Here is a 24,719-nt window from a genome sequence, read left to right on the forward strand (position 1 = left end):
CAATTGTGGAGACGTGCGCCAAAGCTGGACGCCGAGTAGGTAGGTGTAAGCATGAGACGTTTGAGTGATCTTGGGGTTTGGGACGTGATTCTGAGCGAGGCTAGAGATGCACTGCACTGCCGATGTATATTGGGGAGGTCTGAGTGGGTGGAGTGGGGGGTTGTGCCTCTGCCTTACCTTGAACGGTGGGCGGGGCTTTGGGGCTGGGGCAGGCAGACGCATCAGAGGAGGCCAGGAGGCCAGGCCAGGCCAGGGCAGGGCAGGTAGGCAGAGTTTTGCTGATGCTATGGCTAGGTGGTGATGCTTGTAGCTGGTCTGTCTGTCTGGGCAGGAGAGCAGCAGTCTTGGCAGTCTGGTGCAGGCGGGGAGGATGCAGGGTGCAGGAGCACCGGGCCCTGTTGTGCCGGCGGCGGCGGCGCCCCGTTGCTCTGTAGCCGGGCTCCATCGGATGCCTCCCTCCCTTCCTTCCTTCCTCCCTCCCGTCCGCGTGCCCTGGCTGCTGGCACACTTGAACGAGCCTGCCTGTCCGACAGGCTGGCTGGCTGCTGGTGAAATTGCAGCAGAGCCAGTGACTCGATATCGTTCGTTCCTTCCTTCCTTCCTTCCTTCCTTCCTTCCTTCCTTCCTTCGCCCGCCCGTCCATCCGTCCGTCCGTCCGTCGCGTCCTCCGTTGGCTTCAAGGAGCAGCTGAGAAGCCTGAGCCTGAGAAGTGGAGCGAGTGTGGCGGGACAGAAAAGGTCTTTCGGCCTGCTCCACTTCACTCTGCTTCTGTGCTTGGTGCAGGCAGCAGCCGAGTGAGCAGGCATCAGAATGAGTGCGCCGGTTGAGCAGTTTGCTTCAGGAATGAATGCCAAGGGGCATCTCTCATGAAGTTGCTGCCTTGCCTGCAGCACCTGATCTGGTTGCAGCCCGGATGTGCACTTGATCTTAGCCAAACGGCCCAGATATGATGCCCGTGCTGTTGTTGAGTTGTCTGCACATTGCGTGAGTGAGTGAGTGAGTGAGCTGTATCGACAGACAGACACAGACACAGGAGAGGTGTAGAGCAAGCAGCTCTCCTCTCTCTCCATGTGCGTGCATGCTTGTCTGTGCTGCTGTGCCGCCGCCGCCGCCTGATGGAGCTTTCGTCGTTTTTCTTTTCTTTGCTACTTTGAAATTCCCCAGAAGGGGAGTGCACCGTTCCCAGAGGCACTGCAATACCGGGTCGATGCGTGGAGTGGACGGAGCAAGCCCCTATTCCATCTCCCTGTTCCAAAAATCAATTTAATATATGGTCCCCAGATAAGGGACGTATCAGATATTAAACTGATAAGAACAGATACTACACTTGATCTTAGCCAAAAGGCCGAGAAGCGATGCAGGCGGCCTCTTGAGTCGGCTACATCCTGCCTAGCCTCTGGTGTTTAGATTGAAGCAGGAGGCCTGGCAAAGACCTTGCTGCCCTGGCCCGCTGGCAGCTCTCCCCTAGGTTGTCTGGGATCGGTGGGTGTGCTGGACAGCTGTTGCCTACCTGGTCCGTCCTGAGTGCAACTTGTCAGAGGCTATGTAAAGCTGCCAGTGATCCACCAATCATCTGGGAGTGGGGCCGTACCTACGGGCGCCTACGTCACTGGCACACTGCCTACGTCAAGGCTGCCGGCTTCCTCGGCTGGCTCCCAGGTCGGTCTCAGAGGCTGGCTCAACTTGCACTGCTCTCCTGGTCGTGGGAGGCTGGTCACGCTGTCCTGTCTGCACAAAAGTCTGCAGGGGGAGTGGGAGCAGGCCGCTCGGCCCTTCAAGGGCGTCCCTGCACTCGGCAAAGAGAGCGCGCCTCTCGGCTTTGCGTGCCCCAGCTGGCTGGCGCATCCAGCTGAACGGTCTCCTTCGGAGGCTCTGCCCTCTCCGGGAGGGAGCGAGCGGATGGGACTGCACCGGGCGACAAAGGCAGAGGCCACGTGCGCCGCTCAAGACCGGTTACGAGGTTTGTGGACGTGGCCAAAGTCCGCGGGCAGAAAAGCCTCCTGGCAAGCTTGGGAATAGGAAGATGTCAGCTACAGGTGTGCCTGAGGAGAAACAATGGGTGTGCTCTCCAAGCCGAAGGCTGAAGTGCAGCCATTCACACCTCTGTGCCTTTATTTTGATGTGTGTGGAATTACAATTGTTGAGTGGCTTGAGTTTGTTTCATCTCACAGAAGCTGTAGACTTTGCGTCTGCACAGGCTATCATTGGACACAGTGGTGTCTTCTCCCCTGCTCCCCCACCACCTTTTTTTACCAGGGTGGATGGGGGTGGGTGGGTGTGTGTGTGTGTCTGTCTGTCTCTCTGTGTCTGTCTCTGTCTCTCTCACCCACCGACACAAACACACATGGAATGCTGAGGGATCTGGCAGGGTCGGTCTGTCTCTCTCTCTCACTCACTCAATCTCACACACACACAGAGTCACAGACACACGTGCACACGGGGGTGTGTGGGGGTGGGTGTGTGTGTGTGTTTGTGTGTGTGTGTGTGTCTGTCTCTCTGTGTCTGTCTCTGTCTCTGTCTCTCTCACCCACCGACACAAACACACATGGAATGCTGAGGGATCTGGCAGGGTCTGTCTCTCTCTCTCACTCAATCTCACACACACACAGAGTCACAGACACACGTGCACACGGGGGTGTGTGGAGGTGGGTGGGTGTGTGTGTGTGTGTGTGTGTGTGTCTGTCTGTCTCTCTGTCTCTGTCTCTGTCTCTCTCACCCACCGACACAAACACACATGGAATGCTGAGGGATCTGGCAGGGTCTGTCTCTCTCTCTCTCACTCACTCACTCACTCACTCACTCACTCACTCACTCACTCACTCAATCTCTCTCTCTCACACACACACACACACACACAGAGTCACAGACACACGTGCACACGGAGTGCTGAGGGATCTGCCAAGCTGTACAGAGGGCAGTAAAGGGAGAAGGGCCGAGGCCCTTCATTATGCCTCTGTGCTGACGCCTGAGCAGACTGACTGGTTTTGCAGCGGGGTGGGTGCACGGATGTAGAAACAGGAGGGAGGGCACGGCAGGAGGGAAATGTGTCGCGGGCTGACGGCGGCCCTGTGCCCCACTGCTCTGCAGGTGCGTTTTTGGCCGGCATGGCTCAGTGGTGGAGTGGGTGGGCGCGTGTGCGCGCCGTGGAAGGAAAGGGGTACTGATTATGCCTTGGTTGTGAAACAGGAAACGGATCGGCGAAATGCCTGCCGGAGGGAGGCACAGTGCCGTGCGTGAAGCAGGGGCACGTGGACGGATGTGGCAATTGTGGAGACGTGCGCCAAAGCTGGACGCCGAGTAGGTAGGTGTAAGCATGAGACGTTTGAGTGATCTTGGGGTTTGGGACGTGATTCTGAGCGAGGCTAGAGATGCACTGCACTGCCGATGTATATTGGGGAGGTCTGAGTGGGTGGAGTGGGGGGTTGTGCCTCTGCCTTACCTTGAACGGTGGGCGGGGCTTTGGGCCTGGGGCAGGCAGACGCATCAGAGGAGGCCAGGAGGCCAGGCCAGGCCAGGGCAGGGCAGGTAGGCAGAGTTTTGCTGATGCTATGGCTAGGTGGTGATGCTTGTAGCTGGTCTGTCTGTCTGGGCAGGAGAGCAGCAGTCTTGGCAGTCTGGTGCAGGCGGGGAGGATGCAGGGTGCAGGAGCACCGGGCCCTGTTGTGCCGGCGGCGGCGGCGCCCCGTTGCTCTGTAGCCGGGCTCCATCGGATGCCTCCCTCCCTTCCTTCCTTCCTCCCTCCCGTCCGCGTGCCCTGGCTGCTGGCACACTTGAACGAGCCTGCCTGTCCGACAGGCTGGCTGGCTGCTGGTGAAATTGCAGCAGAGCCAGTGACTCGATATCGTTCGTTCCTTCCTTCCTTCCTTCCTTCCTTCCTTCCTTCCTTCCTTCGCCCGCCCGTCCATCCGTCCGTCCGTCCGTCGCGTCCTCCGTTGGCTTCAAGGAGCAGCTGAGAAGCCTGAGCCTGAGAAGTGGAGCGAGTGTGGCGGGACAGAAAAGGTCTTTCGGCCTGCTCCACTTCACTCTGCTTCTGTGCTTGGTGCAGGCAGCAGCCGAGTGAGCAGGCATCAGAATGAGTGCGCCGGTTGAGCAGTTTGCTTCAGGAATGAATGCCAAGGGGCATCTCTCATGAAGTTGCTGCCTTGCCTGCAGCACCTGATCTGGTTGCAGCCCGGATGTGCACTTGATCTTAGCCAAACGGCCCAGATATGATGCCCGTGCTGTTGTTGAGTTGTCTGCACATTGCGTGAGTGAGTGAGTGAGTGAGCTGTATCGACAGACAGACACAGACACAGGAGAGGTGTAGAGCAAGCAGCTCTCCTCTCTCTCCATGTGCGTGCATGCTTGTCTGTGCTGCTGTGCCGCCGCCGCCGCCTGATGGAGCTTTCGTCGTTTTTCTTTTCTTTGCTACTTTGAAATTCCCCAGAAGGGGAGTGCACCGTTCCCAGAGGCACTGCAATACCGGGTCGATGCGTGGAGTGGACGGAGCAAGCCCCTATTCCATCTCCCTGTTCCAAAAATCAATTTAATATATGGTCCCCAGATAAGGGACGTATCAGATATTAAACTGATAAGAACAGATACTACACTTGATCTTAGCCAAAAGGCCGAGAAGCGATGCAGGCGGCCTCTTGAGTCGGCTACATCCTGCCTAGCCTCTGGTGTTTAGATTGAAGCAGGAGGCCTGGCAAAGACCTTGCTGCCCTGGCCCGCTGGCAGCTCTCCCCTAGGTTGTCTGGGATCGGTGGGTGTGCTGGACAGCTGTTGCCTACCTGGTCCGTCCTGAGTGCAACTTGTCAGAGGCTATGTAAAGCTGCCAGTGATCCACCAATCATCTGGGAGTGGGGCCGTACCTACGGGCGCCTACGTCACTGGCACACTGCCTACGTCAAGGCTGCCGGCTTCCTCGGCTGGCTCCCAGGTCGGTCTCAGAGGCTGGCTCAACTTGCACTGCTCTCCTGGTCGTGGGAGGCTGGTCACGCTGTCCTGTCTGCACAAAAGTCTGCAGGGGGAGTGGGAGCAGGCCGCTCGGCCCTTCAAGGGCGTCCCTGCACTCGGCAAAGAGAGCGCGCCTCTCGGCTTTGCGTGCCCCAGCTGGCTGGCGCATCCAGCTGAACGGTCTCCTTCGGAGGCTCTGCCCTCTCCGGGAGGGAGCGAGCGGATGGGACTGCACCGGGCGACAAAGGCAGAGGCCACGTGCGCCGCTCAAGACCGGTTACGAGGTTTGTGGACGTGGCCAAAGTCCGCGGGCAGAAAAGCCTCCTGGCAAGCTTGGGAATAGGAAGATGTCAGCTACAGGTGTGCCTGAGGAGAAACAATGGGTGTGCTCTCCAAGCCGAAGGCTGAAGTGCAGCCATTCACACCTCTGTGCCTTTATTTTGATGTGTGTGGAATTACAATTGTTGAGTGGCTTGAGTTTGTTTCATCTCACAGAAGCTGTAGACTTTGCGTCTGCACAGGCTATCATTGGACACAGTGGTGTCTTCTCCCCTGCTCCCCCACCACCTTTTTTTACCAGGGTGGATGGGGGTGGGTGGGTGTGTGTGTGTGTCTGTCTGTCTCTCTGTGTCTGTCTCTGTCTCTCTCACCCACCGACACAAACACACATGGAATGCTGAGGGATCTGGCAGGGTCGGTCTGTCTCTCTCTCTCACTCACTCAATCTCACACACACACAGAGTCACAGACACACGTGCACACGGGGGTGTGTGGGGGTGGGTGTGTGTGTGTGTTTGTGTGTGTGTGTGTGTCTGTCTCTCTGTGTCTGTCTCTGTCTCTGTCTCTCTCACCCACCGACACAAACACACATGGAATGCTGAGGGATCTGGCAGGGTCGGTCTGTCTCTCTCTCTCACTCACTCAATCTCACACACACACAGAGTCACAGACACACGTGCACACGGGGGTGTGTGGGGGTGGGTGTGTGTGTGTGTTTGTGTGTGTGTGTGTGTCTGTCTCTCTGTGTCTGTCTCTGTCTCTGTCTCTCTCACCCACCGACACAAACACACATGGAATGCTGAGGGATCTGGCAGGGTCTGTCTCTCTCTCTCACTCAATCTCACACACACACAGAGTCACAGACACACGTGCACACGGGGGTGTGTGGAGGTGGGTGGGTGTGTGTGTGTGTGTGTGTGTGTGTCTGTCTGTCTCTCTGTCTCTGTCTCTGTCTCTCTCACCCACCGACACAAACACACATGGAATGCTGAGGGATCTGGCAGGGTCTGTCTCTCTCTCTCTCACTCACTCACTCACTCACTCACTCACTCACTCACTCACTCAATCTCTCTCTCTCACACACACACACACACACACAGAGTCACAGACACACGTGCACACGGAGTGCTGAGGGATCTGCCAAGCTGTACAGAGGGCAGTAAAGGGAGAAGGGCCGAGGCCCTTCATTATGCCTCTGTGCTGACGCCTGAGCAGACTGACTGGTTTTGCAGCGGGGTGGGTGCACGGATGTAGAAACAGGAGGGAGGGCACGGCAGGAGGGAAATGTGTCGCGGGCTGACGGCGGCCCTGTGCCCCACTGCTCTGCAGGTGCGTTTTTGGCCGGCATGGCTCAGTGGTGGAGTGGGTGGGCGCGTGTGCGCGCCGTGGAAGGAAAGGGGTACTGATTATGCCTTGGTTGTGAAACAGGAAACGGATCGGCGAAATGCCTGCCGGAGGGAGGCACAGTGCCGTGCGTGAAGCAGGGGCACGTGGACGGATGTGGCAATTGTGGAGACGTGCGCCAAAGCTGGACGCCGAGTAGGTAGGTGTAAGCATGAGACGTTTGAGTGATCTTGGGGTTTGGGACGTGATTCTGAGCGAGGCTAGAGATGCACTGCACTGCCGATGTATATTGGGGAGGTCTGAGTGGGTGGAGTGGGGGGTTGTGCCTCTGCCTTACCTTGAACGGTGGGCGGGGCTTTGGGCCTGGGGCAGGCAGACGCATCAGAGGAGGCCAGGAGGCCAGGCCAGGCCAGGGCAGGGCAGGTAGGCAGAGTTTTGCTGATGCTATGGCTAGGTGGTGATGCTTGTAGCTGGTCTGTCTGTCTGGGCAGGAGAGCAGCAGTCTTGGCAGTCTGGTGCAGGCGGGGAGGATGCAGGGTGCAGGAGCACCGGGCCCTGTTGTGCCGGCGGCGGCGGCGCCCCGTTGCTCTGTAGCCGGGCTCCATCGGATGCCTCCCTCCCTTCCTTCCTTCCTCCCTCCCGTCCGCGTGCCCTGGCTGCTGGCACACTTGAACGAGCCTGCCTGTCCGACAGGCTGGCTGGCTGCTGGTGAAATTGCAGCAGAGCCAGTGACTCGATATCGTTCGTTCCTTCCTTCCTTCCTTCCTTCCTTCCTTCCTTCCTTCCTTCGCCCGCCCGTCCATCCGTCCGTCCGTCCGTCGCGTCCTCCGTTGGCTTCAAGGAGCAGCTGAGAAGCCTGAGCCTGAGAAGTGGAGCGAGTGTGGCGGGACAGAAAAGGTCTTTCGGCCTGCTCCACTTCACTCTGCTTCTGTGCTTGGTGCAGGCAGCAGCCGAGTGAGCAGGCATCAGAATGAGTGCGCCGGTTGAGCAGTTTGCTTCAGGAATGAATGCCAAGGGGCATCTCTCATGAAGTTGCTGCCTTGCCTGCAGCACCTGATCTGGTTGCAGCCCGGATGTGCACTTGATCTTAGCCAAACGGCCCAGATATGATGCCCGTGCTGTTGTTGAGTTGTCTGCACATTGCGTGAGTGAGTGAGTGAGTGAGCTGTATCGACAGACAGACACAGACACAGGAGAGGTGTAGAGCAAGCAGCTCTCCTCTCTCTCCATGTGCGTGCATGCTTGTCTGTGCTGCTGTGCCGCCGCCGCCGCCTGATGGAGCTTTCGTCGTTTTTCTTTTCTTTGCTACTTTGAAATTCCCCAGAAGGGGAGTGCACCGTTCCCAGAGGCACTGCAATACCGGGTCGATGCGTGGAGTGGACGGAGCAAGCCCCTATTCCATCTCCCTGTTCCAAAAATCAATTTAATATATGGTCCCCAGATAAGGGACGTATCAGATATTAAACTGATAAGAACAGATTTTTTTTTTTTTTTTTTATTTCAAAATATACTTTATTCAAAAATAAATATATACAATAAACCATTCAATAACTTTTCATCCTTTACATACGTTTCCATTATACTCAGTAAAATACCCGTGTTTATAGCCACCCACGTGGCACTCCAGTAGTTCAGCTTAGCATCTCATTGTTGAGGGGTATCCTCCCCGCCCACCGACCCCTCCCACTCCCACGGGTGGAGAAACCTATACTGTGGTCCTTCCCCACCGGGCCCTTGCGGTGGCTGCACCAAGTTTCAGTGCGTCCCTCAGCACGTACTCCTGCAGCCGAGAGTGTGCCAGTCGGCAGCATTCTCCCACGGACATCTCCATGTGCTGGTAGATCATCAAGTTTCGGGCTGACCAAATAGCGTCTTTCACCGAGTTGATGATCTGCCAGCAGCACCGGATGTTGGTCTCCGTGTGCGTCCCCGGGAACAGCCCGTAGATCAGAGAGTCCTCTGTCACGCAGCTGCTGGGGATGAAACGTGACACTAGCCCGTCCATCCTCCTCCACACCCTCTTTGCGAACTGGCAGTGTGCAAAGAGGTGGGTCACAGACTCCTCCTCACTGCAGTCCTCCCGTGGGCAGTGGGGTGCGGAGACGACGTTCCGGGCGTACAGGAGGGCTCTGACTGGGAGGGCCCCTCTCACCGCCAGATACTACACTTGATCTTAGCCAAAAGGCCGAGAAGCGATGCAGGCGGCCTCTTGAGTCGGCTACATCCTGCCTAGCCTCTGGTGTTTAGATTGAAGCAGGAGGCCTGGCAAAGACCTTGCTGCCCTGGCCCGCTGGCAGCTCTCCCCTAGGTTGTCTGGGATCGGTGGGTGTGCTGGACAGCTGTTGCCTACCTGGTCCGTCCTGAGTGCAACTTGTCAGAGGCTATGTAAAGCTGCCAGTGATCCACCAATCATCTGGGAGTGGGGCCGTACCTACGGGCGCCTACGTCACTGGCACACTGCCTACGTCAAGGCTGCCGGCTTCCTCGGCTGGCTCCCAGGTCGGTCTCAGAGGCTGGCTCAACTTGCACTGCTCTCCTGGTCGTGGGAGGCTGGTCACGCTGTCCTGTCTGCACAAAAGTCTGCAGGGGGAGTGGGAGCAGGCCGCTCGGCCCTTCAAGGGCGTCCCTGCACTCGGCAAAGAGAGCGCGCCTCTCGGCTTTGCGTGCCCCAGCTGGCTGGCGCATCCAGCTGAACGGTCTCCTTCGGAGGCTCTGCCCTCTCCGGGAGGGAGCGAGCGGATGGGACTGCACCGGGCGACAAAGGCAGAGGCCACGTGCGCCGCTCAAGACCGGTTACGAGGTTTGTGGACGTGGCCAAAGTCCGCGGGCAGAAAAGCCTCCTGGCAAGCTTGGGAATAGGAAGATGTCAGCTACAGGTGTGCCTGAGGAGAAACAATGGGTGTGCTCTCCAAGCCGAAGGCTGAAGTGCAGCCATTCACACCTCTGTGCCTTTATTTTGATGTGTGTGGAATTACAATTGTTGAGTGGCTTGAGTTTGTTTCATCTCACAGAAGCTGTAGACTTTGCGTCTGCACAGGCTATCATTGGACACAGTGGTGTCTTCTCCCCTGCTCCCCCACCACCTTTTTTTACCAGGGTGGATGGGGGTGGGTGGGTGTGTGTGTGTGTCTGTCTGTCTCTCTGTGTCTGTCTCTGTCTCTCTCACCCACCGACACAAACACACATGGAATGCTGAGGGATCTGGCAGGGTCGGTCTGTCTCTCTCTCTCACTCACTCAATCTCACACACACACAGAGTCACAGACACACGTGCACACGGGGGTGTGTGGGGGTGGGTGTGTGTGTGTGTTTGTGTGTGTGTGTGTGTCTGTCTCTCTGTGTCTGTCTCTGTCTCTGTCTCTCTCACCCACCGACACAAACACACATGGAATGCTGAGGGATCTGGCAGGGTCTGTCTCTCTCTCTCACTCAATCTCACACACACACAGAGTCACAGACACACGTGCACACGGGGGTGTGTGGAGGTGGGTGGGTGTGTGTGTGTGTGTGTGTGTGTGTCTGTCTGTCTCTCTGTCTCTGTCTCTGTCTCTCTCACCCACCGACACAAACACACATGGAATGCTGAGGGATCTGGCAGGGTCTGTCTCTCTCTCTCTCACTCACTCACTCACTCACTCACTCACTCACTCACTCACTCAATCTCTCTCTCTCACACACACACACACACACACAGAGTCACAGACACACGTGCACACGGAGTGCTGAGGGATCTGCCAAGCTGTACAGAGGGCAGTAAAGGGAGAAGGGCCGAGGCCCTTCATTATGCCTCTGTGCTGACGCCTGAGCAGACTGACTGGTTTTGCAGCGGGGTGGGTGCACGGATGTAGAAACAGGAGGGAGGGCACGGCAGGAGGGAAATGTGTCGCGGGCTGACGGCGGCCCTGTGCCCCACTGCTCTGCAGGTGCGTTTTTGGCCGGCATGGCTCAGTGGTGGAGTGGGTGGGCGCGTGTGCGCGCCGTGGAAGGAAAGGGGTACTGATTATGCCTTGGTTGTGAAACAGGAAACGGATCGGCGAAATGCCTGCCGGAGGGAGGCACAGTGCCGTGCGTGAAGCAGGGGCACGTGGACGGATGTGGCAATTGTGGAGACGTGCGCCAAAGCTGGACGCCGAGTAGGTAGGTGTAAGCATGAGACGTTTGAGTGATCTTGGGGTTTGGGACGTGATTCTGAGCGAGGCTAGAGATGCACTGCACTGCCGATGTATATTGGGGAGGTCTGAGTGGGTGGAGTGGGGGGTTGTGCCTCTGCCTTACCTTGAACGGTGGGCGGGGCTTTGGGCCTGGGGCAGGCAGACGCATCAGAGGAGGCCAGGAGGCCAGGCCAGGCCAGGGCAGGGCAGGTAGGCAGAGTTTTGCTGATGCTATGGCTAGGTGGTGATGCTTGTAGCTGGTCTGTCTGTCTGGGCAGGAGAGCAGCAGTCTTGGCAGTCTGGTGCAGGCGGGGAGGATGCAGGGTGCAGGAGCACCGGGCCCTGTTGTGCCGGCGGCGGCGGCGCCCCGTTGCTCTGTAGCCGGGCTCCATCGGATGCCTCCCTCCCTTCCTTCCTTCCTCCCTCCCGTCCGCGTGCCCTGGCTGCTGGCACACTTGAACGAGCCTGCCTGTCCGACAGGCTGGCTGGCTGCTGGTGAAATTGCAGCAGAGCCAGTGACTCGATATCGTTCGTTCCTTCCTTCCTTCCTTCCTTCCTTCCTTCCTTCCTTCCTTCGCCCGCCCGTCCATCCGTCCGTCCGTCCGTCGCGTCCTCCGTTGGCTTCAAGGAGCAGCTGAGAAGCCTGAGCCTGAGAAGTGGAGCGAGTGTGGCGGGACAGAAAAGGTCTTTCGGCCTGCTCCACTTCACTCTGCTTCTGTGCTTGGTGCAGGCAGCAGCCGAGTGAGCAGGCATCAGAATGAGTGCGCCGGTTGAGCAGTTTGCTTCAGGAATGAATGCCAAGGGGCATCTCTCATGAAGTTGCTGCCTTGCCTGCAGCACCTGATCTGGTTGCAGCCCGGATGTGCACTTGATCTTAGCCAAACGGCCCAGATATGATGCCCGTGCTGTTGTTGAGTTGTCTGCACATTGCGTGAGTGAGTGAGTGAGTGAGCTGTATCGACAGACAGACACAGACACAGGAGAGGTGTAGAGCAAGCAGCTCTCCTCTCTCTCCATGTGCGTGCATGCTTGTCTGTGCTGCTGTGCCGCCGCCGCCGCCTGATGGAGCTTTCGTCGTTTTTCTTTTCTTTGCTACTTTGAAATTCCCCAGAAGGGGAGTGCACCGTTCCCAGAGGCACTGCAATACCGGGTCGATGCGTGGAGTGGACGGAGCAAGCCCCTATTCCATCTCCCTGTTCCAAAAATCAATTTAATATATGGTCCCCAGATAAGGGACGTATCAGATATTAAACTGATAAGAACAGATACTACACTTGATCTTAGCCAAAAGGCCGAGAAGCGATGCAGGCGGCCTCTTGAGTCGGCTACATCCTGCCTAGCCTCTGGTGTTTAGATTGAAGCAGGAGGCCTGGCAAAGACCTTGCTGCCCTGGCCCGCTGGCAGCTCTCCCCTAGGTTGTCTGGGATCGGTGGGTGTGCTGGACAGCTGTTGCCTACCTGGTCCGTCCTGAGTGCAACTTGTCAGAGGCTATGTAAAGCTGCCAGTGATCCACCAATCATCTGGGAGTGGGGCCGTACCTACGGGCGCCTACGTCACTGGCACACTGCCTACGTCAAGGCTGCCGGCTTCCTCGGCTGGCTCCCAGGTCGGTCTCAGAGGCTGGCTCAACTTGCACTGCTCTCCTGGTCGTGGGAGGCTGGTCACGCTGTCCTGTCTGCACAAAAGTCTGCAGGGGGAGTGGGAGCAGGCCGCTCGGCCCTTCAAGGGCGTCCCTGCACTCGGCAAAGAGAGCGCGCCTCTCGGCTTTGCGTGCCCCAGCTGGCTGGCGCATCCAGCTGAACGGTCTCCTTCGGAGGCTCTGCCCTCTCCGGGAGGGAGCGAGCGGATGGGACTGCACCGGGCGACAAAGGCAGAGGCCACGTGCGCCGCTCAAGACCGGTTACGAGGTTTGTGGACGTGGCCAAAGTCCGCGGGCAGAAAAGCCTCCTGGCAAGCTTGGGAATAGGAAGATGTCAGCTACAGGTGTGCCTGAGGAGAAACAATGGGTGTGCTCTCCAAGCCGAAGGCTGAAGTGCAGCCATTCACACCTCTGTGCCTTTATTTTGATGTGTGTGGAATTACAATTGTTGAGTGGCTTGAGTTTGTTTCATCTCACAGAAGCTGTAGACTTTGCGTCTGCACAGGCTATCATTGGACACAGTGGTGTCTTCTCCCCTGCTCCCCCACCACCTTTTTTTACCAGGGTGGATGGGGGTGGGTGGGTGTGTGTGTGTGTCTGTCTGTCTCTCTGTGTCTGTCTCTGTCTCTCTCACCCACCGACACAAACACACATGGAATGCTGAGGGATCTGGCAGGGTCGGTCTGTCTCTCTCTCTCACTCACTCAATCTCACACACACACAGAGTCACAGACACACGTGCACACGGGGGTGTGTGGGGGTGGGTGTGTGTGTGTGTTTGTGTGTGTGTGTGTGTCTGTCTCTCTGTGTCTGTCTCTGTCTCTGTCTCTCTCACCCACCGACACAAACACACATGGAATGCTGAGGGATCTGGCAGGGTCTGTCTCTCTCTCTCACTCAATCTCACACACACACAGAGTCACAGACACACGTGCACACGGGGGTGTGTGGAGGTGGGTGGGTGTGTGTGTGTGTGTGTGTGTGTGTCTGTCTGTCTCTCTGTCTCTGTCTCTGTCTCTCTCACCCACCGACACAAACACACATGGAATGCTGAGGGATCTGGCAGGGTCTGTCTCTCTCTCTCTCACTCACTCACTCACTCACTCACTCACTCACTCACTCACTCACTCAATCTCTCTCTCTCACACACACACACACACACACAGAGTCACAGACACACGTGCACACGGAGTGCTGAGGGATCTGCCAAGCTGTACAGAGGGCAGTAAAGGGAGAAGGGCCGAGGCCCTTCATTATGCCTCTGTGCTGACGCCTGAGCAGACTGACTGGTTTTGCAGCGGGGTGGGTGCACGGATGTAGAAACAGGAGGGAGGGCACGGCAGGAGGGAAATGTGTCGCGGGCTGACGGCGGCCCTGTGCCCCACTGCTCTGCAGGTGCGTTTTTGGCCGGCATGGCTCAGTGGTGGAGTGGGTGGGCGCGTGTGCGCGCCGTGGAAGGAAAGGGGTACTGATTATGCCTTGGTTGTGAAACAGGAAACGGATCGGCGAAATGCCTGCCGGAGGGAGGCACAGTGCCGTGCGTGAAGCAGGGGCACGTGGACGGATGTGGCAATTGTGGAGACGTGCGCCAAAGCTGGACGCCGAGTAGGTAGGTGTAAGCATGAGACGTTTGAGTGATCTTGGGGTTTGGGACGTGATTCTGAGCGAGGCTAGAGATGCACTGCACTGCCGATGTATATTGGGGAGGTCTGAGTGGGTGGAGTGGGGGGTTGTGCCTCTGCCTTACCTTGAACGGTGGGCGGGGCTTTGGGCCTGGGGCAGGCAGACGCATCAGAGGAGGCCAGGAGGCCAGGCCAGGCCAGGGCAGGGCAGGTAGGCAGAGTTTTGCTGATGCTATGGCTAGGTGGTGATGCTTGTAGCTGGTCTGTCTGTCTGGACAGGAGAGCAGCAGTCTTGGCAGTCTGGTGCAGGCGGGGAGGATGCAGGGTGCAGGAGCACCGGGCCCTGTTGTGCCGGCGGCGGCGGCGCCCCGTTGCTCTGTAGCCGGGCTCCATCGGATGCCTCCCTCCCTTCCTTCCTTCCTCCCTCCCGTCCGCGTGCCCTGGCTGCTGGCACACTTGAACGAGCCTGCCTGTCCGACAGGCTGGCTGGCTGCTGGTGAAATTGCAGCAGAGCCAGTGACTCGATATCGTTCGTTCCTTCCTTCCTTCCTTCCTTCCTTCCTTCCTTCCTTCCTTCGCCCGCCCGTCCATCCGTCCGTCCGTCCGTCGCGTCCTCCGTTGGCTTCAAGGAGCAGCTGAGAAGCCTGAGCCTGAGAAGTGGAGCGAGTGTGGCGGGACAGAAAAGGTCTTTCGGCCTGCTCCACTTCACTCTGCTTCTGTGCTTGGTGCAGGCAGCAGCCGAGTGAGCAGGCATCAGAATGAGTGCGCCGGTTGAGCAGTTTGCTTCAGGAATGAATGCCAAGGGGCATCTCTCATGAAGTTGCTGCCTTGCCTGCAGCACCTGATCTGGTTGCAGCCCGGATGTGCACTTGATCTTAGCCAAACGGCCCAGATATGATGCCCGTGCTGTTGTTGAGTTGTCTGCACATTGCGTGAGTGAGTGAGTGAGTGAGCTGTATCGACAGACAGACACAGACACAGGAGAGGTGTAGAGCAAGCAGCTCTCCTCTCTCTCCATGTGCGTGCATGCTTGTCTGTGCTGCTGTGCCGCCGCCGCCGCCTGATGGAGCTTTCGTCGTTTTTCTTTTCTTTGCTACTTTGAAATTCCCCAGAAGGGGAGTGCACCGTTCCCAGAGGCACTGCAATACCGGGTCGATGCGTGGAGTGGACGGAGCAAGCCCCTATTCCATCTCCCTGTTCCAAAAATCAATTTAATATATGGTCCCCAGATAAGGGACGTATCAGATATTAAACTGATAAGAACAGATTTTTTTTTTTTTTTTTTATTTCAAAATATACTTTATTCAAAAATAAATATATACAATAAACCATTCAATAACTTTTCATCCTTTACATACGTTTCCATTATACTCAGTAAAATACCCGTGTTTATAGCCACCCACGTGGCACTCCAGTAGTTCAGCTTAGCATCTCATTGTTGAGGGGTATCCTCCCCGCCCACCGACCCCTCCCACTCCCACGGGTGGAGAAACCTATACTGTGGTCCTTCCCCACCGGGCCCTTGCGGTGGCTGCACCAAGTTTCAGTGCGTCCCTCAGCACGTACTCCTGCAGCCGAGAGTGTGCCAGTCGGCAGCATTCTCCCACGGACATCTCCATGTGCTGGTAGATCATCAAGTTTCGGGCTGACCAAATAGCGTCTTTCACCGAGTTGATGATCTGCCAGCAGCACCGGATGTTGGTCTCCGTGTGCGTCCCCGGGAACAGCCCGTAGATCAGAGAGTCCTCTGTCACGCAGCTGCTGGGGATGAAACGTGACACTAGCCCGTCCATCCTCCTCCACACCCTCTTTGCGAACTGGCAGTGTGCAAAGAGGTGGGTCACAGACTCCTCCTCACTGCAGTCCTCCCGTGGGCAGTGGGGTGCGGAGACGACGTTCCGGGCGTACAGGAGGGCTCTGACTGGGAGGGCCCCTCTCACCGCCAGCCAGGCGAGGTCTTGGTGCCTGTTGGTGAGATCTGGCGATGAGGCATTTTGCCAGATGAACTGGACAGTCTGCTCAGGGAACCACCCCACTGTGTCCATCACGTCCTTCTCCTGCAGTGCCTGCAGGACACTTCGTGCCGACCACTGCCTGATGGCCTTGTGGTCAAAGGCGTTCTCCTGGAAGAACTTTGCTACGTGGGATAGGTATGCCGGCAACGACCAGCTGACTGGGGCGTTGCGCGGGAGTGGGGCCAGACCCATCCTTCGCAGCCAGGGCGACAAGTAGAACCTGGGCACATAGTGGTACTTGGTGCCCACATACCTGGGCTCTACACACAACCTGATGCAGCCACATACGAAGCTGGCCATCAGGGTGAGGGCGACATTGGGGACGTTCTTGCCCCCGTTGTCCAGGGACTTGTGCATGGCGGTCCGTCTCACCCGCTCCATCTTGGATCCCCAGACGAATCTGAAGACAGCCCGGGTGATTTCCGAGCTGTAGGAGCGGGGGACGGGCCAGACCTGCGCCAAGTACAGCAGCCCTGAGAGCACCTCACACCTGATGACCAGGTTCTTGCCCGTTATCGACAGGGAGCGCCCTCCCCACAGTCCCAGTTTCTGTTTCACCTTGGCAGTCCGCTCCTGCCAGTTCTTGTTGCACGCCTCAGCCCCTCCGAACCAGATCCCCAACACCTTCACGTGGTCAGACCTGATGGTGAAGGGGACGCTGGATCGGTCGGGCCAGTTGCCAAAGAGCATGGCTTCGCTCTTCGTGCGGTTGACCCTGGCCCCCGACGCTAGCTCGACCTGTTCGCAGGTGCCAATCAACCTGCGAACTGACCTCGGATCAGAGCAGAAGACGGTGACGTCGTCCATGTACAGGGAGGTTTTCACTTGGGTCCCTCCACTGCCTGGCAGCGTCACCCCTCTTATGCCCTCATCCCTCCTGATGGCTTCCACAAAGGGTTCTATGCAGCAGACAAACAAGACAGGGGAGAGGGGGCAGCCCTGCCTGACTCCAGACCTGATGGGGAAGCTGTCTGTTTCCCACCCGTTGACCTGGACTGCACTACGGATGTCTGTGTAGAGCAGTCTGATCCAATTCCGGATTCCCTCCCCAAATCCCATTTTGGAGAGCACGTCCGCCATGTACATGTGCGATATCCTGTCGAAGGCTTTCTCCTGGTCCAAGCTGACCAGGCAGGCGTCCACCCCCCTGTCCTGCACGTAGGCGATGGTGTCCCTCAGCAGCGCGAGGCTGTCTGAGATCTTCCTGCCCGGTACAGCACAGGTTTGGTCCGGGTGGATCACCTGTCCCAGAGCAGACTTGACCCTGTTGGCGATAGCCTTGGACAGGATCTTGTAGTCCACATTCAGGAGAGAGATGGGTCTCCAATTCCTAATGTCCTCCCTTTCCCCCTTCTGCTTGTAGATGAGGGTGATGATGCCCTTCCTCATGGACTCAGACATACTGCCGGCCAGAAGCATAGCGTTGTACACTTCCAGCAGGTCTGGGCCCATCCAGTTCCACAGAGCCGAGTACAACTCGGCCGGTAAGCCGTCGCTTCCGGGAGTCTTACCCGACCCGAAGGAACGGATGGAGCCTGTCAGCTCGTCCAGGGTCAGTGGCCGATCCAGACTCTCCCGCTTGCCGTCGTCTAAGACCTGCGTGATAGACGACAGGAAGTTGCGGGAGGCTGTGGATTCTGTGGCCTTTTCCTCGTACAGACCGGCATAGAAGGACTTGCAGATCCTCAGTATGTCGGTCTGCGAGGACGCGACTGAGCCGTCCTCTTCCTTAAGGTTGTGGATCACAGAGCTCCCCCTGTGCACCTTTTGGAAGAAGAAGCGTGAGCACGTCTCGTCCTGCTCCACGGTTTGGACCCTTGATCGGAAGATGATCTTGGAGGATTCCGCGGCGAGGTGCTGGGCTTGCCGGCCCTTCACCTCTCGCAGTTCCTCCCTGACATCCACCCCCTTCGACTGCAGAAGGAGAAGTTGCTGCAACTCTGTCTGGAGTTTACGCAGTTCCCTCTGCTCCTGCCTTGCCTTCTGAATACCCTTGCGGATGAAGAACCTCTTAATGTTCTCCTTGGTGGCTTCCCACCAGTGAACCGGGGAATCAAAGAAGGCTTTCAAGGTTCTCCAACCTGTGTACTCCCTCTCTAGTTCCTCGATGTTCTCTGAGGTCAGCAGCTTTACGTTCAGCTTCCACGTCCCCCTGCCTGCCTTCTGGTCCTCCCGTAAGTGACAGGTGGCTCTCAGAAGGCAGTGGTCAGAGAAGAACACCGGCGTGACGTCGGTGGACCTGACCGTGAGGGACTCAGACAGGAAGAGGAAGTCGATCCGGGAGCGGGCTGAGCCGTCCGATCGTGTCCAGGTGGCTTGCGGCTGTGCTCCACCTGTGGGGGTGCCAAAGGCGTCGCGCAGCTTGGCTGTCTTCACTATTTCCCTCAGGAGTCTAGAGGTACTGTCTAGCCTGCCGTCGGCACTGCCGGGTCCTCCAGCCGCATCAATGGTGCAATTGAAGTCTCCGGCCAGAACGACCGGCTGGGTCGTCACCAGCAGCCGTGGGAGCTGCTCGAAGACGGCCAGCCGCTCGCTCCGCACGGGGGAGGCGTACATGTTGATCAGCCGGAGCGGAGTGCCCCGGTATTTGACGTCTGCTACCAGGAGGCGCCCCGCAACCACCTCTTTAACTTGGGTGATTGAGAAGTTGCCTCCCCGCAGCAGAATCCCCAGGCCGGAAGCGCGACAATCGTTGCCCCCCGACCACACCGACAAACCTTTTTTCCACCACCGTGACCACCTCCGGTAGTTACGGAGATGTGGTAGTCCACACTCCTGGAGGAAGGTCACATCGGCCTTTACAGTGTCCAGGTACTGGAGCGTGCTGACGCATCGCCCAGTACTCTTCAAACTTCGCACATTCAAGCACGCCAATTTAAGGTCTGCCATCGTTAAGTCTTTTATTTTGGCTGCTCTCCGTCCTCGCTCTTGCCATCCTGAGCCTTCATCCCCACCGCCTTTGTGAAGTTTTCCACCTCCTGTGGGCTCAGGTACTGCTGGTAGTACTCCTCCGTGTGTGGCCGTTCTGGTTCTGGGTCTGGGCCCGGGGGGTTGCTGACTTCCTGGGCTGCTTCCCCTTCCGGCTGCTGGGTACCAGCCGTGGCTCTGCTCCCGGATTCCCGGAGCTCTGTGCGTCTGCTGCTCTCCGCCTCCTGTACTTGGGGGGTGGCCAGCAGACTTTCTCCCCTCTCTCTCCTCCTCTCCACCTGTTCTGCCAGCCGCTTCTTCCGCCGGGGCTGCTGGCCTCCCCCAACTCCTTCCTCCTCTGAAGAGGACAGGGTACCAGGGGCTGCGTGGTTCCCTGCCCTTTTCTGGCGTTGCTCCGCCTTCTGTCGCTTGGCCGCCGCCTTTTGGGTCTTTTTTCGTTTCACGACCTTCCATTCGGTTTCCGCCTCCGCTCTCCCCTCCTCCATGGACTCCTGCTCGTCGTTTGCCTGGTCCTGGAGGGTCTGCAGTGGGGTGGCAGGTCTTGGGGTGCTTGCACCTTCCTCCCTGGTCTCGTCATCCGTCCTGTCGGGTGCCTCATCTGCAGCGCTGGCGGGTACGTCCGCATCAGCCTGGGCCCTTTCAGGGCCAGCACCTCCCCTGGTCGCCTGTGCGTAGGTGCCCCCACGCTTCGGGCAGGCTCTGTACAGGTGGCCGGCCTGTCCGCAGAGGTTGCAGGCCTTGGCCTGCGTGCAGTCTTTGGTCAGGTGGCCTTCCATTTTACAGTTCTTGCACATCACCACCCTGCACTGGGCTGCGATGTGCCCTTCCTTGCCGCAGTTTCGGCACACCCTGGGTTGTCCCGCGTACACCATGTACCCTCGGTTCCCTCCGATGGCGAAGACGGAGGGGGGGTGGATGATGCCGCCGTTGGAATCCAACCTCAGCTTCACCTTCACCTGCCGTTTGCTGGTCCAGATTCCCAGCCCGTCCTTCACATCTGCTGGTGCTCCTACGCTCTCCACATACCGAGCGAGGAACGTAAGGACATCTACCACTGGCACGTGCGGGTTGAACATGTGCACCGTGATTGTCCTTTCCTGTTGCGTAGCCGTTGCAAAGAGGGGCTGTGCTTTCAGCAGCGACAGCGGCGCCTCTGTCCCCTTCAGCTGAAGCTGCTGGTACAGCTTCTGCCACCCTGCAGCCTGCCGGAAAGTGACATCGAAGAAGCCTGCGAAGTCCTGAACACAGTAGATGTCATCGGGCGTAAATCCGCAGCAATCCAGCAAGACCTTCCGGATGAAGGTCTCTCGGGTGAAGCCGGTGCCCCCGTTCCGGTCTCGACAGTGTTCTTGATACCCTGGCCTCGAGCTGATGTACTGCTCGCTGCTGCCATCTTCTAACTCACTGCTGTCGTCGCTGGTATGGGGTGTTAGATTGGAGGCCAATCAGCATTAGGATCCACCCCTGCGTCAGCGCGAACTCTCCTCCTCCGCCTTCTGGTCTGATAAGAACAGATACTACACTTGATCTTAGCCAAAAGGCCGAGAAGCGATGCAGGCGGCCTCTTGAGTCGGCTACATCCTGCCTAGCCTCTGGTGTTTAGATTGAAGCAGGAGGCCTGGCAAAGACCTTGCTGCCCTGGCCCGCTGGCAGCTCTCCCCTAGGTTGTCTGGGATCGGTGGGTGTGCTGGACAGCTGTTGCCTACCTGGTCCGTCCTGAGTGCAACTTGTCAGAGGCTATGTAAAGCTGCCAGTGATCCACCAATCATCTGGGAGTGGGGCCGTACCTACGGGCGCCTACGTCACTGGCACACTGCCTACGTCAAGGCTGCCGGCTTCCTCGGCTGGCTCCCAGGTCGGTCTCAGAGGCTGGCTCAACTTGCACTGCTCTCCTGGTCGTGGGAGGCTGGTCACGCTGTCCTGTCTGCACAAAAGTCTGCAGGGGGAGTGGGAGCAGGCCGCTCGGCCCTTCAAGGGCGTCCCTGCACTCGGCAAAGAGAGCGCGCCTCTCGGCTTTGCGTGCCCCAGCTGGCTGGCGCATCCAGCTGAACGGTCTCCTTCGGAGGCTCTGCCCTCTCCGGGAGGGAGCGAGCGGATGGGACTGCACCGGGCGACAAAGGCAGAGGCCACGTGCGCCGCTCAAGACCGGTTACGAGGTTTGTGGACGTGGCCAAAGTCCGCGGGCAGAAAAGCCTCCTGGCAAGCTTGGGAATAGGAAGATGTCAGCTACAGGTGTGCCTGAGGAGAAACAATGGGTGTGCTCTCCAAGCCGAAGGCTGAAGTGCAGCCATTCACACCTCTGTGCCTTTATTTTGATGTGTGTGGAATTACAATTGTTGAGTGGCTTGAGTTTGTTTCATCTCACAGAAGCTGTAGACTTTGCGTCTGCACAGGCTATCATTGGACACAGTGGTGTCTTCTCCCCTGCTCCCCCACCACCTTTTTTTACCAGGGTGGATGGGGGTGGGTGGGTGTGTGTGTGTGTCTGTCTGTCTCTCTGTGTCTGTCTCTGTCTCTCTCACCCACCGACACAAACACACATGGAATGCTGAGGGATCTGGCAGGGTCGGTCTGTCTCTCTCTCTCACTCACTCAATCTCACACACACACAGAGTCACAGACACACGTGCACACGGGGGTGTGTGGGGGTGGGTGTGTGTGTGTGTTTGTGTGTGTGTGTGTGTCTGTCTCTCTGTGTCTGTCTCTGTCTCTGTCTCTCTCACCCACCGACACAAACACACATGGAATGCTGAGGGATCTGGCAGGGTCTGTCTCTCTCTCTCACTCAATCTCACACACACACAGAGTCACAGACACACGTGCACACGGGGGTGTGTGGAGGTGGGTGGGTGTGTGTGTGTGTGTGTGTGTGTGTCTGTCTGTCTCTCTGTCTCTGTCTCTGTCTCTCTCACCCACCGACACAAACACACATGGAATGCTGAGGGATCTGGCAGGGTCTGTCTCTCTCTCTCTCACTCACTCACTCACTCACTCACTCACTCACTCACTCATCATCTCTCTCTCTCACACACACACACACACACACAGAGTCACAGACACACGTGCACACGGAGTGCTGAGGGATCTGCCAAGCTGTACAGAGGGCAGTAAAGGGAGAAGGGCCGAGGCCCTTCATTATGCCTCTGTGCTGACGCCTGAGCAGACTGACTGGTTTTGCAGCGGGGTGGGTGCACGGATGTAGAAACAGGAGGGAGGGCACGGCAGGAGGGAAATGTGTCGCGGGCTGACGGCGGCCCTGTGCCCCACTGCTCTGCAGGTGCGTTTTTGGCCGGCATGGCTCAGTGGTGGAGTGGGTGGGCGCGTGTGCGCGCCGTGGAAGGAAAGGGGTACTGATTATGCCTTGGTTGTGAAACAGGAAACGGATCGGCGAAATGCCTGCCGGAGGGAGGCACAGTGCCGTGCGTGAAGCAGGGGCACGTGGACGGATGTGGCAATTGTGGAGACGTGCGCCAAAGCTGGACGCCGAGTAGGTAGGTGTAAGCATGAGACGTTTGAGTGATCTTGGGGTTTGGGACGTGATTCTGAGCGAGGCTAGAGATGCACTGCACTGCCGATGTATATTGGGGAGGTCTGAGTGGGTGGAGTGGGGGGTTGTGCCTCTGCCTTACCTTGAACGGTGGGCGGGGCTTTGGGCCTGGGGCAGGCAGACGCATCAGAGGAGGCCAGGAGGCCAGGCCAGGCCAGGGCAGGGCAGGTAGGCAGAGTTTTGCTGATGCTATGGCTAGGTGGTGATGCTTGTAGCTGGTCTGTCTGTCTGGGCAGGAGAGCAGCAGTCTTGGCAGTCTGGTGCAGGCGGGGAGGATGCAGGGTGCAGGAGCACCGGGCCCTGTTGTGCCGGCGGCGGCGGCGCCCCGTTGCTCTGTAGCCGGGCTCCATCGGATGCCTCCCTCCCTTCCTTCCTTCCTCCCTCCCGTCCGCGTGCCCTGGCTGCTGGCACACTTGAACGAGCCTGCCTGTCCGACAGGCTGGCTGGCTGCTGGTGAAATTGCAGCAGAGCCAGTGACTCGATATCGTTCGTTCCTTCCTTCCTTCCTTCCTTCCTTCCTTCCTTCCTTCCTTCGCCCGCCCGTCCATCCGTCCGTCCGTCCGTCGCGTCCTCCGTTGGCTTCAAGGAGCAGCTGAGAAGCCTGAGCCTGAGAAGTGGAGCGAGTGTGGCGGGACAGAAAAGGTCTTTCGGCCTGCTCCACTTCACTCTGCTTCTGTGCTTGGTGCAGGCAGCAGCCGAGTGAGCAGGCATCAGAATGAGTGCGCCGGTTGAGCAGTTTGCTTCAGGAATGAATGCCAAGGGGCATCTCTCATGAAGTTGCTGCCTTGCCTGCAGCACCTGATCTGGTTGCAGCCCGGATGTGCACTTGATCTTAGCCAAACGGCCCAGATATGATGCCCGTGCTGTTGTTGAGTTGTCTGCACATTGCGTGAGTGAGTGAGTGAGTGAGCTGTATCGACAGACAGACACAGACACAGGAGAGGTGTAGAGCAAGCAGCTCTCCTCTCTCTCCATGTGCGTGCATGCTTGTCTGTGCTGCTGTGCCGCCGCCGCCGCCTGATGGAGCTTTCGTCGTTTTTCTTTTCTTTGCTACTTTGAAATTCCCCAGAAGGGGAGTGCACCGTTCCCAGAGGCACTGCAATACCGGGTCGATGCGTGGAGTGGACGGAGCAAGCCCCTATTCCATCTCCCTGTTCCAAAAATCAATTTAATATATGGTCCCCAGATAAGGGACGTATCAGATATTAAACTGATAAGAACAGATACTACACTTGATCTTAGCCAAAAGGCCGAGAAGCGATGCAGGCGGCCTCTTGAGTCGGCTACATCCTGCCTAGCCTCTGGTGTTTAGATTGAAGCAGGAGGCCTGGCAAAGACCTTGCTGCCCTGGCCCGCTGGCAGCTCTCCCCTAGGTTGTCTGGGATCGGTGGGTGTGCTGGACAGCTGTTGCCTACCTGGTCCGTCCTGAGTGCAACTTGTCAGAGGCTATGTAAAGCTGCCAGTGATCCACCAATCATCTGGGAGTGGGGCCGTACCTACGGGCGCCTACGTCACTGGCACACTGCCTACGTCAAGGCTGCCGGCTTCCTCGGCTGGCTCCCAGGTCGGTCTCAGAGGCTGGCTCAACTTGCACTGCTCTCCTGGTCGTGGGAGGCTGGTCACGCTGTCCTGTCTGCACAAAAGTCTGCAGGGGGAGTGGGAGCAGGCCGCTCGGCCCTTCAAGGGCGTCCCTGCACTCGGCAAAGAGAGCGCGCCTCTCGGCTTTGCGTGCCCCAGCTGGCTGGCGCATCCAGCTGAACGGTCTCCTTCGGAGGCTCTGCCCTCTCCGGGAGGGAGCGAGCGGATGGGACTGCACCGGGCGACAAAGGCAGAGGCCACGTGCGCCGCTCAAGACCGGTTACGAGGTTTGTGGACGTGGCCAAAGTCCGCGGGCAGAAAAGCCTCCTGGCAAGCTTGGGAATAGGAAGATGTCAGCTACAGGTGTGCCTGAGGAGAAACAATGGGTGTGCTCTCCAAGCCGAAGGCTGAAGTGCAGCCATTCACACCTCTGTGCCTTTATTTTGATGTGTGTGGAATTACAATTGTTGAGTGGCTTGAGTTTGTTTCATCTCACAGAAGCTGTAGACTTTGCGTCTGCACAGGCTATCATTGGACACAGTGGTGTCTTCTCCCCTGCTCCCCCACCACCTTTTTTTACCAGGGTGGATGGGGGTGGGTGGGTGTGTGTGTGTGTCTGTCTGTCTCTCTGTGTCTGTCTCTGTCTCTCTCACCCACCGACACAAACACACATGGAAT

General features: G+C 57.9%; 6 non-coding genes and 2 pseudogenes across 6 annotated transcripts; all 8 read right to left on the reverse strand.

The window, feature by feature from the left end:
• Positions 1 to 1,166: 1,166 nt before the first annotated feature.
• On the reverse strand, positions 1,167 to 1,357 carry LOC140192508 (U2 spliceosomal RNA). Its single transcript, XR_011884308.1, has one exon. It is a non-coding gene; the product is annotated as a U2 spliceosomal RNA (small nuclear RNA).
• Positions 1,358 to 4,428: 3,071 nt separating this feature from the next.
• LOC140192509 (U2 spliceosomal RNA) lies at positions 4,429 to 4,619 on the reverse strand. The gene has a single exon (XR_011884309.1). It is a non-coding gene; the product is annotated as a U2 spliceosomal RNA (small nuclear RNA).
• A 3,268-nt stretch (positions 4,620 to 7,887) lies between these two features.
• Positions 7,888 to 8,070, reverse strand: LOC140192519 (U2 spliceosomal RNA). Its single transcript, XR_011884319.1, has one exon. It is a non-coding gene; the product is annotated as a U2 spliceosomal RNA (small nuclear RNA).
• A 613-nt stretch (positions 8,071 to 8,683) lies between these two features.
• On the reverse strand, positions 8,684 to 8,758 carry LOC140192528 (U2 spliceosomal RNA; annotated as a pseudogene).
• A 3,067-nt stretch (positions 8,759 to 11,825) lies between these two features.
• On the reverse strand, positions 11,826 to 12,016 carry LOC140192510 (U2 spliceosomal RNA). The gene has a single exon (XR_011884310.1). It is a non-coding gene; the product is annotated as a U2 spliceosomal RNA (small nuclear RNA).
• A 3,071-nt stretch (positions 12,017 to 15,087) lies between these two features.
• Positions 15,088 to 15,270, reverse strand: LOC140192520 (U2 spliceosomal RNA). The gene has a single exon (XR_011884320.1). It is a non-coding gene; the product is annotated as a U2 spliceosomal RNA (small nuclear RNA).
• Positions 15,271 to 20,337: 5,067 nt separating this feature from the next.
• LOC140192524 (U2 spliceosomal RNA) lies at positions 20,338 to 20,469 on the reverse strand (annotated as a pseudogene).
• Positions 20,470 to 23,534: 3,065 nt separating this feature from the next.
• On the reverse strand, positions 23,535 to 23,725 carry LOC140192511 (U2 spliceosomal RNA). The gene has a single exon (XR_011884311.1). It is a non-coding gene; the product is annotated as a U2 spliceosomal RNA (small nuclear RNA).
• Positions 23,726 to 24,719: the final 994 nt, after the last annotated feature.

Source organism: Mobula birostris, unplaced genomic scaffold (assembly GCF_030028105.1).
Source record: "Mobula birostris isolate sMobBir1 unplaced genomic scaffold, sMobBir1.hap1 scaffold_1591, whole genome shotgun sequence".
In the NCBI taxonomy this organism is placed as follows: Eukaryota; Metazoa; Chordata; class Chondrichthyes; order Myliobatiformes; family Myliobatidae; genus Mobula; species Mobula birostris.